At 36.6% G+C, this 18,282-nt stretch overlaps 1 protein-coding gene across 1 annotated transcript in view; it reads left to right on the forward strand.

Moving 5' to 3' along the window:
* Fbxo42 (F-box protein 42) overlaps positions 1 to 17,226 on the forward strand; it is a 33,861-nt gene extending 16,635 nt beyond the window's left edge. Inside the window, exon 4 of the mRNA XM_067772643.1 lies at positions 17,003 to 17,226. The gene's annotated coding sequence lies outside the window, so the exon portion shown is untranslated. The remainder of the gene's footprint in view (positions 1 to 17,002) is intronic.
* The last annotated feature ends 1,056 nt before the right edge of the window (positions 17,227 to 18,282 follow it).

Raw genomic sequence — 18,282 nt, forward strand, 5'->3', positions numbered from 1 at the left:
TGTTCCAAATATGAGCCAAATCGGACCACAAATACGATTTTTGTGAATATATCGATCCTTGCGCTACCTAGCGGCGATTTTTTTCTTATTATTGCATTGTCATCGGGTTCTGAACTATACTCCAAGTTTCAAGCCTGTAGCTTATCGGGAAGTTACTTAAATTTCGTGCCAGTCAACTCAACCTAAATAAAACCGCTTAAAAACACCGCATCAAAATCCGTTGCGTAGTTTTGAAGGTTTAAGCATTTAAAGGGACATAGGGACAGAAAAAGCGACTTTGTTTTATACTATGTCGTGATGACAGAATGATAACCTGTTGTTCTAGCAGTGTTATTTATGTTACACCTTAAATGTCAGCCCTTGTTCGAGAAAAATCTCGAATCACTCCGGTTCATAGAACCGACTGCCGTGGAAAGCGATGTAAACATTGTTTACTATATAGTTTGGCAACTTAAATTGAGGCTATGTTGCGGATAGAGTAGAAGGCAGTAAAAGAAGGCAATCGAATAGGGTGGAATGAAGAACAGCAGGAAGAGCAGAGTTACATTGCATCAATATACCTTCAATCTTTGAACCAATATTGAAAATAGATGTTGAAAAAATAACTAAATTGTAATTTCTACCTCCGATGGTTAATAAAACAGCAGAAACGTCCGGATTAATTAACGTAGTACTTTATTTTTCAGTCTTCAATCCAATAATGAACCGGAAGTCCACCATCTTCTCTTTCTTCCCTTTTCTTTTCTTCACAGTGATGTATTTTTGCTTATTCTATTAATTAGTTGACATGGTTGCATTTATGATCTTACAGCTCGGCCAGCCTGAAACTTTATCGACCTCGATACATTGGCTCGTAATCATAGTCGAAATAAAATAGAGTTTTATTAGTTTAAACATGGTCCAAAATTTAATATCATTTTAAGTCTGTTATAGTCCACTTAAATACTATTTTATCTCTAAAAAAGTATTTTAAATTTAAAATGACATGAGCCCGATTTTAATTTTTTAAAATAGGTATTAAGTTGGTGGTCTGCTGTCAAAAGTTGCGAGAAATTAAACAATTTGCTATTTAAACGCGATGAACTTAAATGGAAGTGAAAATAGGCTTCCCCGACTAGCAAATATATGTCAGGAGCTAATTTATTATACCTAGAATGCGTATTAATGTTTGTGATGAAAATTACACAATCTTAAAATGTGCGATGGTTACTTGGCTCCACATACGCCAAATCTTTAATTAAGACTATTCCGCATTCAAAGATATTTGTGAGTTTTGATATTTTAGTATCTTTTGAGGATAAAGTAGCATCCTATACTGATTTTGGAATTAAATTTAGAAATAAGTACTCAATAGATGGAATTATTCACCGCAGGCGTCGATTTTTAATACATGTCAAACATTTTCTGGAGAGGTGTCAAATGACGCGTTTTAATTTCGGAAACAATAATCCAAAGGCGGCAAAGTAATACTTGTACTCTTTCAAGATATTTTTGCAAAAAAAAAAGTTTAAGACTTTCATGTGGTTGATGTAATTTTGGTGATATTATTGTTTGTACACAGAAAAGAATTAACTAAAAAGGCGTTTTGCGCTGATACTATTTGCACCAGTTTCGCAGCCGTTTGAGGGTAATTATTCGGATTTTTGTGAATATCTATTAATAAAAGAACAATTTCTTATTTCCGACTTCTAATTATTGAATTACAGTACAGAATTCTTGAATTAAATTCTGCTGGCATTTCCTTTTGTGTCTTCTATTCCCCTTTACATATGCCAATTCCTCTTAAAAAAAGCGTGAATTAAAACACGGAATAGAACAAGAATTAGCAACAAAAATTTTAAGAACTGCTTGGTACGGGCGCTGCTGAACTGGGTAGTAGTATATGTCATGATCGACTTGAGTTCAATGATTTTGAATGTAAAAGGGACTTACACTTTGCAGGTCCATGTACAATGATCAACATTCTAGGTCACTTCTTTCCTATGGAAAACTATACTAAACTCCCTTTATTTATGCTGACTTTGAGAAGACAAACCTAAATTTGATTTAACCTGATTATCATTGAATGCCCTACATACTTATTAATATCGAGGTTAGAGATATACCTATTCGGTTTCGGGTATATTAAATTAAACGGCTTTAACGGTTAGGCCACCTAACATTTAAGGTTTGCATCATTTTGGCCGTCACATCTGTCTTAATGCAAACAACTTTTCTTTATAACATCTTGCAAGCTATATAAATTATTCAACATCGAATTATTCAACAGCGAATTTTTACGAAACGTTTGCTAATAACTTTTAAATAGAATTGAATGATAATTATCCGCCACCGGATTACGTTTTCAGGTACTCCTTTGACAATTTTTGTCCTATTGTAATACTAGGTACAAACACACTCCATATTGGCAATTTATACCATTTGGGCAATTTATTACGCAATTTATCATATAATAAATTGTAAAAACAAATTGCCAATTTAAAAAAAATTTCGTAATAAATTGTTTCAAACTGTAAATACAACCTTGTAAAGTGTGTTTATTGAGTAGATTTAAACGTCAGCTGCGCATGGCTCAACTATATGGTTGGCTCATCTCATCAGCTGATATTATTTTTTTCATTTCACTGGAGTAGGAATTGTCAAAAGAGGATGGCAAACTCAAAATGAAACCAAAACATTGAACACATTATCTTACAACACACAAAAATTTTAAAGTTTTATGTTTTCATTCCATTCCATTCACCTAATTCCAACACGCACGTTTTGACATTCTGAACACAGGTATGTTGTTGCTGTAGAGATGAGCCAACCGGCCATCAAATTACTATTGTGTAAGCTAAATATTGTGTAACCACTCAATTTGAATTGATATTGCCTCAATTTATTTTTCTGTTTGAACATAGCATAAGAGTTTTTGTCAAGTAGAAAATTACCATTTTTTATACGTGGAGTCAAGTAACCACGGTTGTAAGGAACAGGGTGAACTTTTAAAATTTCTAAAAAAATTCTTCATATCGCCAATCAATGCCTTCTTTTTAATGCGGATACCCTGGCCACGCTTATTTTAGCTGAAAACTGTGTTTAATATGTCTATGACAGACGAAAATTTTAAATCCCATTTTTAATTTAGGCAAGATTTTAACTGAAGAGTATTTTAGTCAGCGACTATGATTACGGGCCATTATCTTAATTTCTATTTTCACTGTTGTACATTTCTTAATATGAACCAATTCGCTATTTGTGTTCAGAGTTACAGCTCGCACTGTATTGACCTTGATACATTATAACTTAATTTCTATCTTCACTATCGTACATTTCTTACTCTAATACCTAATCTAATACAATTTGCTATTTGTGTTCAGAGTTACAGCTCGGCCAATCTTCTGACACTGTAATCGACCTCGATACAGTATAACTTAATTTCTAACAAATATTAGTCTGGTTCTACTGTGAAATATTTTCTTTGAAAACGGCTCACTAATGCCTTCAACTCATCAAGTGTTTTGGCCGGTAACAGTAGATGTGCATTTGGCACTACATTGCCTATGCCGTCTATTATGAAATCGATGATTTCTGTTTCGCATATTTTTGCCCGTTTTCCTATTGCCTGCATTAGTAGAACGTAGCAATGTAATGACTCGCTCTCTTTGTCCCACTTGCGTCTTGCCAACATTTTATAAACTTCGTTCCTCTGTATCGGCACATCAAATTCCACCATAAGGGCCTATTTTAACACGGCATAGCTTAACGCTTTGGTGGTGGTAAGAAAAACTTTGGCTGTTCCCACCAGGCAGCGACGAAGAGCCAGCAATTTATCTACTCTTGACGACTCCATTACTTCTTCAAAATCTTCTCCACCGTCACTGATATATCATCACCACTAAACTTGGAAACAGCATGCTCTATATCGGCAAAATCCAGTATACGTTGCTGTTGTACCCCAGTACTAGCTCTTAGCTCGTCGATTTCCTTCATTAATTTTAACATCTCCATACCTTTTCGTAGCGCCACCAGTTCGTCATCCACACTTATGGTCGTAGCTCCAGAGCTGTAAAAAGATTGAATCAATTGAGTGTGCATTCTCTCAGCATTCTTTTAAAAAATTGTGATTTATTGGTTGCATATTATAAATCTCCATTCCTGAATGGCTCAAAATACCTTAACTCAAATCTAAAGTGTGTGTGTTATTGAATGGTAAAATATAATTCAATAAAGAGTGGGAATGTAGGAACCATTCCCAATCTTTAATGAATGTAAACTTGAAATGAATGCACACTTTTTTCCATTCAGTACTAAATACTTTTTCCCTAGGGTTCTTTTTTTGTATACTTTCATTGCCATCAAATATGTTAAATCAATTTAGGAGTTGGGTGCAAAAAAGGCGTAAAATGTATCAATAGAAATAATAGCCCCTTCTAATTATTCAAGTAGTTTAATATTTAAGAATTCATGAGCTTAACACCGGCTTATAATAATTGAATATTCAATCATTATTTTTAAAAGAAAGAAAAATTTACTGGCATACTGCGATTTTAACATTTCGAAAACCGCCCCATTATCATCATCAGTCAATTTCGAATGTTATCAAAGGCTTCACTGATATTCGAACCGCGAATCACACGGTGAAACTGCAGTTGCCTTAAATCATCGAAATATGCCAGTAAATGTTTCTTTCTTTTCAGTTTCTCTTTAAACTTCGTAAAGACAATCTATTGCTTTCTTGCTATATGTCAAAATGGTTCTATATCTCCTACTTATTTTGCTGTTGTAGTAAAATGGATATTGTAAATGAACACATTGTGCATTGACCAAATAGAGTAAATTGTGGATATTTTTTGCCGATAATATAACAAAAACAGATACTTGAGTTTAAGTCGTTTAAACTTAAATACATCAAAGTACATAGGTCTATCAGCGATTTCGTTGGAGCTTCCTAATTCCGAGAATTTCGATAAATATATGTCTAATTCCATGGCATCGTCCTACAGGGATTCAGGCTTTTTCTATTCACCTGAGTCACTTTCCGAGTTTTCCTTCATATGTGCCACGAAAACAAAAAATGTTTCATTGGGAGAAACTCTTCAGAGGTTAATAATTTCCCTCCCCACAAAGAGATTGACTGGCTCCATGGGATTACAGTTTTTTACAGCTGATGTTTGGACAGTGTTTGACGGAATATAAATATAGGACCCGAGTGATTGAGAAGGACCATTAGTCTCTCTGCCTATTTGCATGGCATTTGTAGGTTTAATTCTATCTTACTTGAGATTTGTATTCAAAGTTAATTTTCTTTGCTATCAACAAAGCTACAACTACCTATAGAGCCTACTTTAAATGACTGTAATTTCAATCTATTGTGTTTAGATGAATATTTTTCTTAGAAAATAGAGAAAAATAGTATATTGCTGTTGCAATTTGGAAACATACAAACCATTATCTATACAGTATTTGACCATAACCCCTAGGTAGAACATGTGAAGGAATTTAAGAGCTTTTATAATATATATCTTTCAATTGTTTAATCAACAATTGAGGACGTCCAAATGTAGATTAGTACTTTTTCCTGCAAGCCTTTTATATGCCACATTGGCAACACTTATTTAGAACGATGACAATTTTCGGAACAGGGATGTTGAAATATTTGTCATTTGCTTTTTTATTATTAAATTTTTAGAACAATTTTAATAAAAATGCTTTTTCAATTAATTTCTTTGTGCTTTATTAACATTTAAATAAAGAAAAAACTGGTCATCACTGTCAATAACTAAAGTTTTGTGTTGATATTTTGAAATGGCTTTAATTAAATGCAACCATGTGATATTTGAGCGGATTTTGTGCTTGTACGACATTCATAATTGATTGGTACTAGAAAAGTGTGTGAACACTCAGCAAAGGCTGCATTCATTTGAATGCTTATTCTGTGTTGAAAAATGTTTGTGTTTCATTCAATTACTTATAGAGTTAAAGAGTGCATCCTTTTTTCCCACTACTGAATGAAGAATGGGTTGACTTTTAAGCCACATTCCTTAACAAGGAATGAAAGGATGAAGAAACAGCATTCTTAAATCAATGATTTAAAATTTCAAATGATTGCACACTTTTACAGCTCTGTGTGGCTTTTATGTCAATTGGGGCAGGGTTTGATGGGGCGGCAGCAAAAACATCGGTAGTATAGGCAGTTGGAACGGCAGTGGCGGCAGTATGAACGGCAGTGACAGCAGTGGCGGCAGAGCAGACGGTAGCGGCAGCAGAATAGATGGCAGTGGCGGCAGTATGAACGGCGGTAACGGCAGTGGCGGCAGAGGAATCAATAGAAACGGCAGCGTTTATCTCAATCATTTCGTCCGGAATGTTTTCCAATATATTTGTGTTCGGAATGGTATTGATCTATTTGCGCAGCTATTTTCCAACTATATTTTGCAGTAATCTGCGTAATTGTATAATGTTGGCCGTAGGAGGGAAATCCACATTTTTTCAGTTAAAATCTTGACAATGTTCTCTCGAGCATCCATTTTACAAAATAATTGTTTATAATAGTGCGCGAGGTTCGTTAACACACCTGAGATGTATTTTCTACCTTCGATGGTTAATAAAACAGCAGAAACGTCCGGATTAATTAACTTAGTACTTTATTGTTCAGTCTTCAATCTAATAATGAACCGGAAGTCCACCATCTTCTCTTTCTTCCCTTTTCTTTTCTTCACAGTGATGCTTATTCTATTAATTAGTTGACATGGTTGCATTTATGACCTTACAAAATATCTGAATATAAGCAAATATTTTCTCTTAATTACTGCAAATAAGGTGTCCTAAATGCTATATTTTCCAAAACTATCACAGTTTATGTCTGTTTAAAAATTTAACTTGAGTTTCTTTAAAGATTTTCGTAATATGGCCATTAGTGATGTTTGTGTGTGTGTGCTATTTTGGGCGATCAGCTGTTAGTTGCGCTACTTGGTAAGGTTTACAATGGATGTAAAATTAACTACTATTTCATGAGTCTTTTCAGTTTTTTCGCCTTCGCAATAAAGGCTCAGTCTATGTGAGGTCTTTATTGACCGCGCAGTTCAACCTAACCTAAGTCGTCAATTGTCTTGCTCCAAATTCTTCTTTGTTCTGTCATTCGGCTATCTGAAAAATTTTCATCAATGTCGTCGCCAAAAAAGTGTTGTTTTTTAACTTTTCAGGAGTAAAATAAGCTATTTTAGTACTTTTTTCACATAAAATATTAGGTGAATATCGATGCACCCTTACTGCGTTTAATGGAAATAATTTACAAAAGAGTTCGGCTGCCAACACGCGTCCAAACATCGAGAGAGATTCAAGGTTCAAATAAGGCGGAAAAGAAAAACTGTATCTCTGTCTCGGATTTAATTTTGGTCCCACACAATTAGTGGAACGGCCAGGGTAATTTTTCATAAGCGCGACCGAATACAGAAAGGCGATCTGCGCAAAAACACCAACTCGCACTGGGCTTTAGTATACCCTTTTTGCGTTGTCGCTTGATGGCATTGCTATGCTGAAAAAAACTTTTTCTGTAAGGGCTTCCGTAGAAAGTTATTTTATTTTTTTTTATACTCAGTTGAGCAGAGCTCACAGAGTATATTAAGTTTGATTGGATAACGGTTGGTTGTACATATATAAAGGAATCGAGATAGATATAGACTTCCATATATCAAAATAATCAGGATCGAAAAAAAATTTGATTGAGCCATGTCCGTCCGTCCGTCCGTTAACACGATAACTTGAGTAAATTTTGAGGTATCTTGATGAAATTTGGTATGTAGGTTCCTGAGCACTCATCTCAGATCGCTATTTAAAATGAACGATATCGGACTATAACCACGCCCACTTTTTCGATATCGAAAATTTCGAAAAACCGAAAAAGTGCGATAACTCATTACAAAAGACAGATAAAGCGACGAAACTTGGTAGATGGGTTGACGTTATGACGCAGAATAGAAAATTAGTAAGATTTTGGACAATGGGCGTGGCACCGCCCACTTTTACAAGAAGGTAATTTAAAAGTTTTGCAAGCTGTAATTTGGCAGTCGTTGAAGATATCATGATGAAATTTGGCAGGAACGTTACTACTATTACTCTATATGTGCTAAATAAAAATTAGCAAAATTGGATGAAGAACACGCCCACTTTTTAAAAAAAAAAATTTTTAAATTCAAATTTTAACATAAAATTTAATATCTTTACTGTATATAAGTAAATTAAGTCAAAATTCAACTCCAGTAATGATATGATGCAACAAAATACAAAAATAAAAGAAAATTTCAAAATGGGCGTGGCTCCGCCCATTTTCATTTAGTTTGTCTAGAATAATTTTATTGCCATAAGTCGAACAAAAATTTACCAATCCTTCTCAAATTTGGTAGGGGCATAGATTCTATGACGGTAACTGTTCTCTGTGAAAATGGGCGAAATCGGTGGAAGCCACGCCCAGTTTTTATACACAGTCCACCGTCTGTCCTTCCGCTCGGCCATTAACACAATAACTTGAGCAAAATCCGATATATCTTTACTAAACTTAGCCCACGTACTTACCTGAGCTCACTTTTTCTTGGTATAAAAAATGGGCGAAATCTGACCATAACCACGCCCACTTTATCGATATCGAAAATTACGAAAAATGAAAAAAATGCCATAATTCTATACCAAATACGAAAAAAGTGATGAAACATGGTAACTGGATTGGTTTATTGACGCAAAATATAACTTTGGAAAAAACTTTGTAAAATGGGTGTGACACCTACCATATTAAGTAGAAGAAAATGAAAAAGTTCTACAAGGCGAAATCAACAGCCCTTGGAATCTTGGCAGGAATACTGTTAGTGGTATTGCATATATAAATAAATTAGCAGTACCCGACAGATGATTTTCTGGATCACCTGGTCCACATTTTGGTCGATATCGCGAGAACGCCTTCACATATACATCTAAGGGCCACTCGCTTTTAAAACCCTCATTAATACCTTTAATTTGATATCCATATCGTACAAAAACATACCAGAGTCACCCCTGTCCCACCCTAATGGCGATATCTCGAAAAGGCGTCCACCTATAGACCTAATGCCCCCTCCCTCTTAAAATGCTCAGTAACACCTTTCGTTTGATACCCATATCGTACAAACATTCTAGAGTCACCCCTGGCCCACCCTAATGGCGATATCTCGAAAAGGCGTCCACCTATAGACCTAGTGTCCACTCCCTCTTAAAATGCTCAGTAACACCTTTCGTTTGATACCCATATCGTACAAACATTCTAGAGTCACCCCTGGCCCACCCTAATGGCGATATATCGAAAAGGCGTCCACCTATAGACCTAATGCCCACTCCCTCTTAAAATGCTCAGTAACAGCTTTCGTTTGATACCCATATCGTACAAACATTCTAGAGTCACACCTGGCCCACTCTAATGGCGATATTTCGAAAAGGCGTCCACCTATAGAACTAAGGATTACTCCATTTTAAAATACTCATTACCACCTTTCATTTGATACCCATATCGTACAAACACATTCTAGAGTCACCCTGGCCCACCCTAATGGCGATATCTCGAAAAGGCGTCCACCTATAGACCTAATGTCCACTCCCTCTTAAAATGCTCAGTAACACCTTTCGTTTGATACCCATATCGTACAAACATTCTAGAGTCACCCCTGGCCCACCCTAATGGCGATATCTCGAAAAGGCGTCCACCTATAGACCTAATGTCCACTCCCTCTTAAAATGCTCAGTAACACCTTTCGTTTGATACCCATATCGTACAAACATTCTAAAGTCACCCCTGTCCCACCCTAATGGCGATATCTCGAAAAGGCGTCCACCTATAGACCTAATGCCCACTCCCTCTTAAAATGCTCAGTAACACCTTTCGTTTGATACCCATATCGTACAAACATTCTAGAGTCACATCTGGCCCACCCTAATGGCGATATCTCGAAAAGGCGTCCACCTATAGAACTAAGGATTACTCCCTTTTAAAATACTCATTACCACCTTTCATTTGATACCCATATCGTACAAACACATTCTAGAGTCACCCTGGCCCACCTTAATGGCGATATCTCGAAAAGGCGTCCACCTATAGACCTAATGCCCACTCCCTCTTAAAATGCTCAGTAACACCTTTCGTTTGATACCCATACCGTACAAACATTCTAGAGTCACCCTTGGTCCAGTTTTATGGCGATATCTCGAAAAGGCGTCCACCTATAGAACTAAGGATTACTCCCTTTTAAAATACTCATTACCACCTTTCATTTGATACCCATATCGTACAAACACATTCTAGAGTCACCCTGGCCCACCCTAATGGCGATATCTCGAAAAGGCGTCCACCTATAGACCTAATGCCCACTCCCTCTTAAAATGCTCAGTAACACCTTTCGTTTGATACCCATATCGTACAAAGATTCTAGAGTCACCCTTGGTCCACCTTTATGGCGATATCTCGAAAAGGCGTCCACCTATAGAACTAAGGATTACTCCCTTTTAAAATACTCCTTACCACCTTTCATTTGATACCCATATCGTACAAACACATTCTAGAGTCACCCCTGGCCCACCCTAATGGCGATATCTCGAAAAGGCGTCCACCTATAGACCTAATGCCCACTCCCTCTTAAAATGCTCAGTAACACCTTTCGTTGGATACCCATATCGTACAAACATTCTAGAGTCACCCCTGGCCCACCCTAATGGCGATATCTCGAAAGGGCGTCCACCTATAGACCTAATGCCCACTCCCTCTTAAAATGCTCAGTAACACCTTTCGTTTGATGCACATATCGTACAAACACATTCTAGAGTCACCCCTGGCCCACCCTAATGACGATATCTCGAAAAGGCGTCCACCTATAGACCTCATGCCCACTCCCTCTTAAAATGCTCAGTAACACCTTTCGTTTGATACCCATACCGTACAAACATTCTAGAGTCACCCCTGGCCCACCCTAATAGCGATATCTCGAAAAGGCGTCCACCTATAGACCTAATGCCCACTCCCTCTTAAAATGCTCAGTAACACCTTTCATTTGATTCCCATATCGTACAAACACATTCTAGAGACACCCCTGGTCCACCTTTATGGCGATATCTCGAAACGGCGTCCACCTATGGAACTAAGGATCACTCCTTTTCAAAATACTCATTAACAGCTTTCATTTGATACCCATATCGTACAAACACATTATAGAATCACCCCTGGTCCACCTTAATGGGGACATCTCGAAAAGGCGTCCACCGATAGACCTAAGGCCCACTCCCTCTTAAAATGCTCAGTAACACCTTTCATTTGATACCCATATCGTACAAACAAATTCTAGAGTCAGCCCTGGTCTACCTTTATGGCGATATCCCTAAATGGCGTTCATCCATAGAACTATGGCCTACTCTCTCTTAAAATACTCTTTAATACCTTTCATTTGATACACATGTTATACAACCACATTCCAGGGTTACCCCAGATTGATTTTCCTTATTTTGTCTCCATAGCTCTCAACTGAGTATGTTATGTTCGGTTACACCCGAACTTAGCCTTCCTTACTTGTTACTCCTATTTTTTCAAAGCGGGTAAAATTTGACCCTTTTCTGACCGTTGAAAATACACCTGTACCGTTTCAGATAGAGTACATATTCTGTTTTTTTTTATTTTTATTTGCTTCACCTGGGGATTCCGTCATGTCTCAAAAAATCTACTTGGAGAAAACAAATACCAACTAAACAACAAGTGTACCCAAACAAACGGGTATCAACCTAAATTTTAAAATAAATTTATTTAATTAAAATATATTGATAACAAAGTTAAGTGCAGAGTAACATATTATTTGTATACGTAACAAGTAAGGAAGGTTAAGTTCGGGTGTAACCGAACATTGCATACTCAGTTGAGAGCTATGGTGACAACATAAGGGAAAATAACCATGTAGGAAAATGAACCGAGGGAAACCCTGGAATGTGTTTGTATGACATGTGTATCAAATGAAAGGCATTAAAGAGTATTTTATGAGGGAGTGGGCCATAGTTCTATAGGTGGACGCCATTTAGGGATATAGCCATAAAGGTGGATCAGGTTGACTCTAGAATGCGTTTGTACGATATGGGTATCAAATGAAAGGTGTTAATGAGTATTTTAAAAGGGAGTAACCCTTAGTTCCATAGGTGGACGCCGTTTCGAGATATCGCCATAAAGGTGGACCAGGGGTGACCCTAGAATTTGTTTGTACAATATGGGTATCAAAAGAAAGGTGTTAATGAGTATTTAAAAGGGAGTGATGCTTAGTTCCACAGGTGGACGCCGTTTCGAGATATCGCCATAAAGGTGGACCAGGTGTGACCCTAGAATTTGTTTGTACGATTAAGGAGGGTTTTAAAAGGGAGTGGTGGTAGTTGTATAGGTGGTCGCCTTTTCGATATATCGCCATAAAGGTGGACCATGGGTGACTCTAGAATGCGTTTGTACGATATGGGTATCAAATGAAAGGTGTTAATGAGTATTTTAAAAGGGAGTAATCCTTAGTTCCACAGGTAGACGCCGTTTCGAGATATCGCCACAAAGGTGGACCAGGTGTGACCCTAGAATTTGTTTGTACAATATTGGTATCAAAAGAAAGGTGTTAATGAGTATTTTAAAAGGGAGTGATGCTTAGTTCCACAGGTGGACGCCGTTTCGAGATATCGCCATAAAGGTGGACCAGGTGTGACCCTAGAATGCGTTTGTACAATATGGGTATCAAACGAAAGATGTTAATGAGTATTTTAAAAGGGAGTAATCCTTAGTTCCATAGGTGGACGCCGTTTCGAGATATCGCCATAAAGGTGGACCAGGGGTGACCCTAGAATTTGTTTGTACAATATGGGTATCAAAAGAAAGGTGTTAATGAGTATTTTAAAAGGGAGTGATGCTTAGTTCCAGAGGTGGACACCGTTTCGAGATATCGCCATAAAGGTGGACCAGGTGTGACCCTAGAATTTGTTTGTACGATACGGGTATCAAATTAAAGGTATTAATGAGGGTTTTAAAAGGGAGAGGTGGTAGTTGTATAGGTGGTCGCCTTTTCGAGATATCGCCATAAAGGTGGACCAGGGGTGACTCTAGAATGCGTTTGTACGATATGGGTATCAAATGAAAGGTGTTAATGAGTATTTTAAAAGGGAGTTATCCTTAGTTCCATAGGTGGACGCCGTTTCGAGATATCGCCACAAAGGTGGACCAGGGGTGACCCTAGAATTTGTTTGTACAATATGGGCATCAAACGAATGGTGTTAATGAGTATTTTAAAAGGGAGTGGGCCTTTGTTCTATAGGTGGACGCCGTTTCGAAATATCGCCATAAAGGTGGACCAGGGGTGACTCTAGAATGTGTTTGTACGATATGGGTATCAAATTAAAGGTATTAATGAGGGTTTTAAAAGGGAGTGGTGGTTGTTGTACAGGTGGGCGCCTTTTCGAGATATCGCCATAAAGGTGGACCAGGGGTGACTCTAGAATGCGTTTGTACGATATGGGTATCAAATGAAAGGTGTTAAAGAGTATTTTATGAGGGAGTGGGCCATAGTTCTATAGGTGGACGCCATTTAGGGATATAGCCATAAAGGTGGATCAGGGTTGACTCTAGAATGCGTTTGTACGATATGGGTATCAAATGAAAGGTGTTAATGAGTATTTTAAAATGGAGTAATCCTTAGTTCCATAGGTGGACGCCGTTTCGAGATACCGCCATAAAGGTGGACCAGGGGTGACCCTAGAATTTGTTTGTACAATATGGGTATCAAAAGAAAGGTGTCAATGAGTATTTTAAAAGGAAGTAATCCTTAGTTCCATAGGTGGACGCCGTTTCGAGATATCGCCATAAAGGTGGACCAGGGGTGACCCTAGAATTTGTTTGTACAATATGGGTATCAAAAGAAAGGTGTTAATGAGTATTTTAAAAGGGAGTGGGCCTTAGTTCTATAGGTGGACGCCGTTTCGAAATATCGCCATAAAGGTCGACCAGGGTGACTCTAGAATGTGTTTGTACGATATGGGTATCAAATTAAAGGTATTAGTGAGAGTTTTAAAAGGGAGTGGTGGTAGTTGTATATGTGAAGCCGTTTTCCAGATCGCGACCAAAATGTGGACCAGGGTGACACAGAACATCATCTGTTGGATACCGCTAATTTATTTATATATGTAATACCTGCCAAGATTTTAAGGGTTTTTTATTTCGCCCTGCGGAACTTTTTCATTTTCTTCTACTTAATATGGTAGGTGTCACAACCATTTTATAAAGTTTTTTCTAAAGTTATATTTCGTGTCAATAAACCAATCCAATTACCTCACCATGTTTCATCCCTTTTTTCCTATTTGGTATAGAATTATGGCATTTTTTTCATTTTTCGTAACTTTCGATATCGAAAAAGTGGGCGTGGTCATTGTCGGATTTCGTTCATTTTTCATACCAAAATAAAGTGAGTTCAAGTAAGTACGTGAACTAAGTTCATTAAAGATATGTCGATTTTTGCTCAAGTTATCGTGTTAACGGCCATGCGGAAGGACAGACGAACGACTGTGTATAAAAACTGGGCGTGGCATAAACCGATTTCGCCCGTTTTCACAGAAAACCGTTAACATCATAAAATCTATGCCCCTACCAAATTTCAAAAGGATTGGTTAATTTTTGTTCGACTTATGGCGTTAAAAGTATCCTAGACAAATTAAATGAAAAAGGGCGGAGCCACGCCCATTTTGAAATTTTCTTTTATTTTTGTATTTTGTTGCAAAATGCCATTACAGGAGTTGAATGTTGACATAATTTACTTATATACTGTAAAGATATTAAATTTTTTGTTAAAATTTTACTTTAAAAAAAATTTTTTTTTAAAGTGGGCGTGGTCCTTCTCCGATTTTGCTAATTTTTATTAGGCGTACATATAATAATAGGAGTAACGTCCCTGCCAAATTTCATCATGATATCTTCAACGACTGACAAATTACAGCTTGCAAAATTTTTAAATTACCTTCTTTTAAAAGTGGGCGGTGCCACGCCCATTGTCCAAAATTTTACTAATTTTCTATTCTGTGTCATAAATTCAACTCATCTACCAAGCTTCGTCGCTTTATCTGTCTTTGGTAATGAATTATCGCACTTTTTCGGTTTTACGAAATTTTCGATATCGAAAAAGTGGGCGTGGTTATAGTCCGATATTGTTCATTTTAAATAGCGATCTGAGATGAGTGCTCAGGAACCTACATACCAAATTTCATCAAGTTACCTCAAAATTTACTCAAGTTATCGTGTTAACGGCCATGCGGAAGGACAGACGGACGACTGTGTATAAAAACTGGGCGTGGCATCAACCGATTTCGCCCGTTTTCACAGAAAACAGTTAGCATCATAAAATCTATGCCCCTACCAAATTTCAAAAGGATTGGTTAATTTTTGTTCGACTTATGGCGTTAAAAGTATCCTAGACAAATTAAATGAAAAAGGGCGGAGCCACGCCCATTTTGAAATTTTCTTTTATTTTTGTATTTTGTTGCACCATGTGATTACTGGAGTTGAATGTTGACATAATTTACTTATATACTGTAAAGATATTAAATTTTTTGTTAAAATTTTACTTTAAAAAAAAATTTTTTTTAAAAGTGGGCGTGGTCCTTCTCCGATTTTGCTAATTTTTATTAGGCGTACACATAGTAATAGGAGTAACGTCCCTGCCAAATTTCATCATGATATCTTCAACGACTGACAAATTACAGCTTGCAAAAATTATAAATTACCTTCTTTTAAAAGTGGGCGGTGCCACGCCCATTGTCCAAAATTTTACTAATTTTCTATTCTGCGTCATAAATTCAACTCAGCTACCAAGTTTCGTCGCTTTATCTGTCTTTGGTAATGAATTATCGCACTTTTTCGGTTTTACGAAATTTTCGATATCGAAAAAGTGGGCGTGGTTATAGTCCGATATCGTTCATTTTAAATAGCGATCTGAGATGAGTGCTCAGGAACCTACGTACCAAATTTCATCAAGTTACCTCAAAATTTACTCAAGTTATCGTGTTAACGGACGGACGGACATGGCTCAATCAAATTTTTTTTCGATCCTGATTATTTTGATATATGGAAGTCTATATCTATCTCGATTCCTTTATATATGTACAACCAACCGTTATCCAATCAAACTTAATATACTCTGTGAGCTCTGCTCAACTGAGTATAAAAATGTTCACCCCTGAGCTATGATGATTAGCGAAACGTCGGGTTGTACTAGTGAAGTCTTTTGATTTGCACTAAAGCACATAGTGGTCAATAAAGCCTATTTTTGTTAATTAATTTAAAACAAATAGCGTTAAAGTATTTTGTGAAATTAACTAATATCGTCATATTAAAGGCGGCAGGTATCGAATGAGTGACTTTTGGCGATAGACGATAAAACCATCGGAAAACTACTTGAATGAATTCAATATCTGTCTCGTATTCATATTCCTCTTGTTCCAATGAAACATGAACCAGATACGGATAGAGATTTAACATGCAAATGCAACAACAATGTGATCCACTTGTGATAAAATCAATTTTACAAATATTATTAATCATAAATCGGTTAAGGACCACGCCCAATTTTATATCAAAGATTTTTAAAAAGGTCGTGGACGAATAAAATAAGCTATATCTTTACAAAAAAGAGCTTTATATCAATGGTATTTTATTTCCCAAGTGGATTTATAACTATAAATAGGGAGTGGCACCGCCCCTTTTATGACTAAGCAATTTTCTATGTTTCGGGAGCCATAACTCGAAGAAAAATTAGTTCAGAATAGAGCCATATGTATATGTATTATTTCGCAGCCTGATAACACTATTAAGCACACAAAACAAACAACAACAGCATTTCAAGTGTACAGCTGGGTATGTAATGTTCGGTTTCACCCGCACTTAGACTTCCTTACTTGTTTTTAAATGATATTATATACATTTTCCTAATTTTTTTCTTTTTTGTTTTTGCAGAATGATTGTAAACACTGATAAATGAAATATGCTAGTACTTGCAGGTCAAAAGAGCAATTTATATGGATAATTAAAAAGGCATCCAACTGTGCTATACATGCATACGAAAATAGTATAAGAGAGTGTCGTTGGAAAAATAATAAAAATTTATGCTGCCAGTCAACTAAAATGCATTGTAAAAGAAAAATAATACATACATAATAATAAACGGAGATATATACATATGCTCACATGTGCTGTACATGCATATATATGTACATATATGGATATTAGGGCGGGTCGATTTAAAAATCGCTCATTGCTCTGTGAAAATCGTATTCTAGGGATCAAAATAAGAAACTTTGCCGAAGAAACCATACCTCTAAAACGAATTCTGATGTCCCCCAATTTGGGTCGAACTTTTGGGTAGGGGCAAATTTTGAAAAATCCCACTTTGACCCATTTAGAGTGCTCCAATCGAGTCCAAATGTATGACCGACCCCCACTTACTTTGGAGCCCCACCCACCGATTCCAGTGGCACACCCCCTGGAACCCCTCTGGGGTTCACCATACAAACATTTCAAAAAATCGCCGGTTTTGCACTTTACATGAAAAAATCAGCGAAATGTCTATGTTTTTTCTTTTTGGAGTTTATTTTTCTCTTTAGAAATTTATTTAGTCAGAACATATGTAAATGAAAAAATTAATTTAACTTAGTAATAGAAAAGAAATAAAAAAGAATTATTAGAAATTAGCGTTTTTACAACCCTTTTAAAACCAAGGCATCACTGTGATGCATTTGCATGTCGTAAACGTAGTTGTGTGGGTTTTTTGTTCAACCGTTTTAAAAAATGAAGGTATCACTGTGAAACAATTGCAGATCGTAAAATTGCTTGTGTTGTTTTTTTTAAGCCACCACAAGACACAGCAGGTAGAATTGAAATTACCATTTCATTCTTATTACCTCGCCTCGTAGACCATCTATAACGCAATAGTTTTTGTGAATGCATTAAGTCGTTGTGAAGAACTCAAAGTGTGAAGTGCTAATTTCAGATAAAAAAATATTTCAAAAAAAAAATAATAAGTGAAGTGACCATTCCAAATCAAAAAGTTTACAATGAATCCACCATCCTCTACACCGCAAGATGAAGCAACTACATCAACAACTATCGAAAACCCAATGAGTCATATACTCAAGCATGATGTTACTGTTTTTGGTGTGTCTACTGATTTAACTGATCTTAATTTACCAACCCATCTGGATATCTTGAGATATTACTTTTACTTAAGCGAACGTGCT

The sequence above is a fragment of the Eurosta solidaginis genome, chromosome 3 (assembly GCF_040869045.1).
Source record: "Eurosta solidaginis isolate ZX-2024a chromosome 3, ASM4086904v1, whole genome shotgun sequence".
NCBI lineage: Eukaryota > Metazoa > Arthropoda > Insecta > Diptera > Tephritidae > Eurosta > Eurosta solidaginis.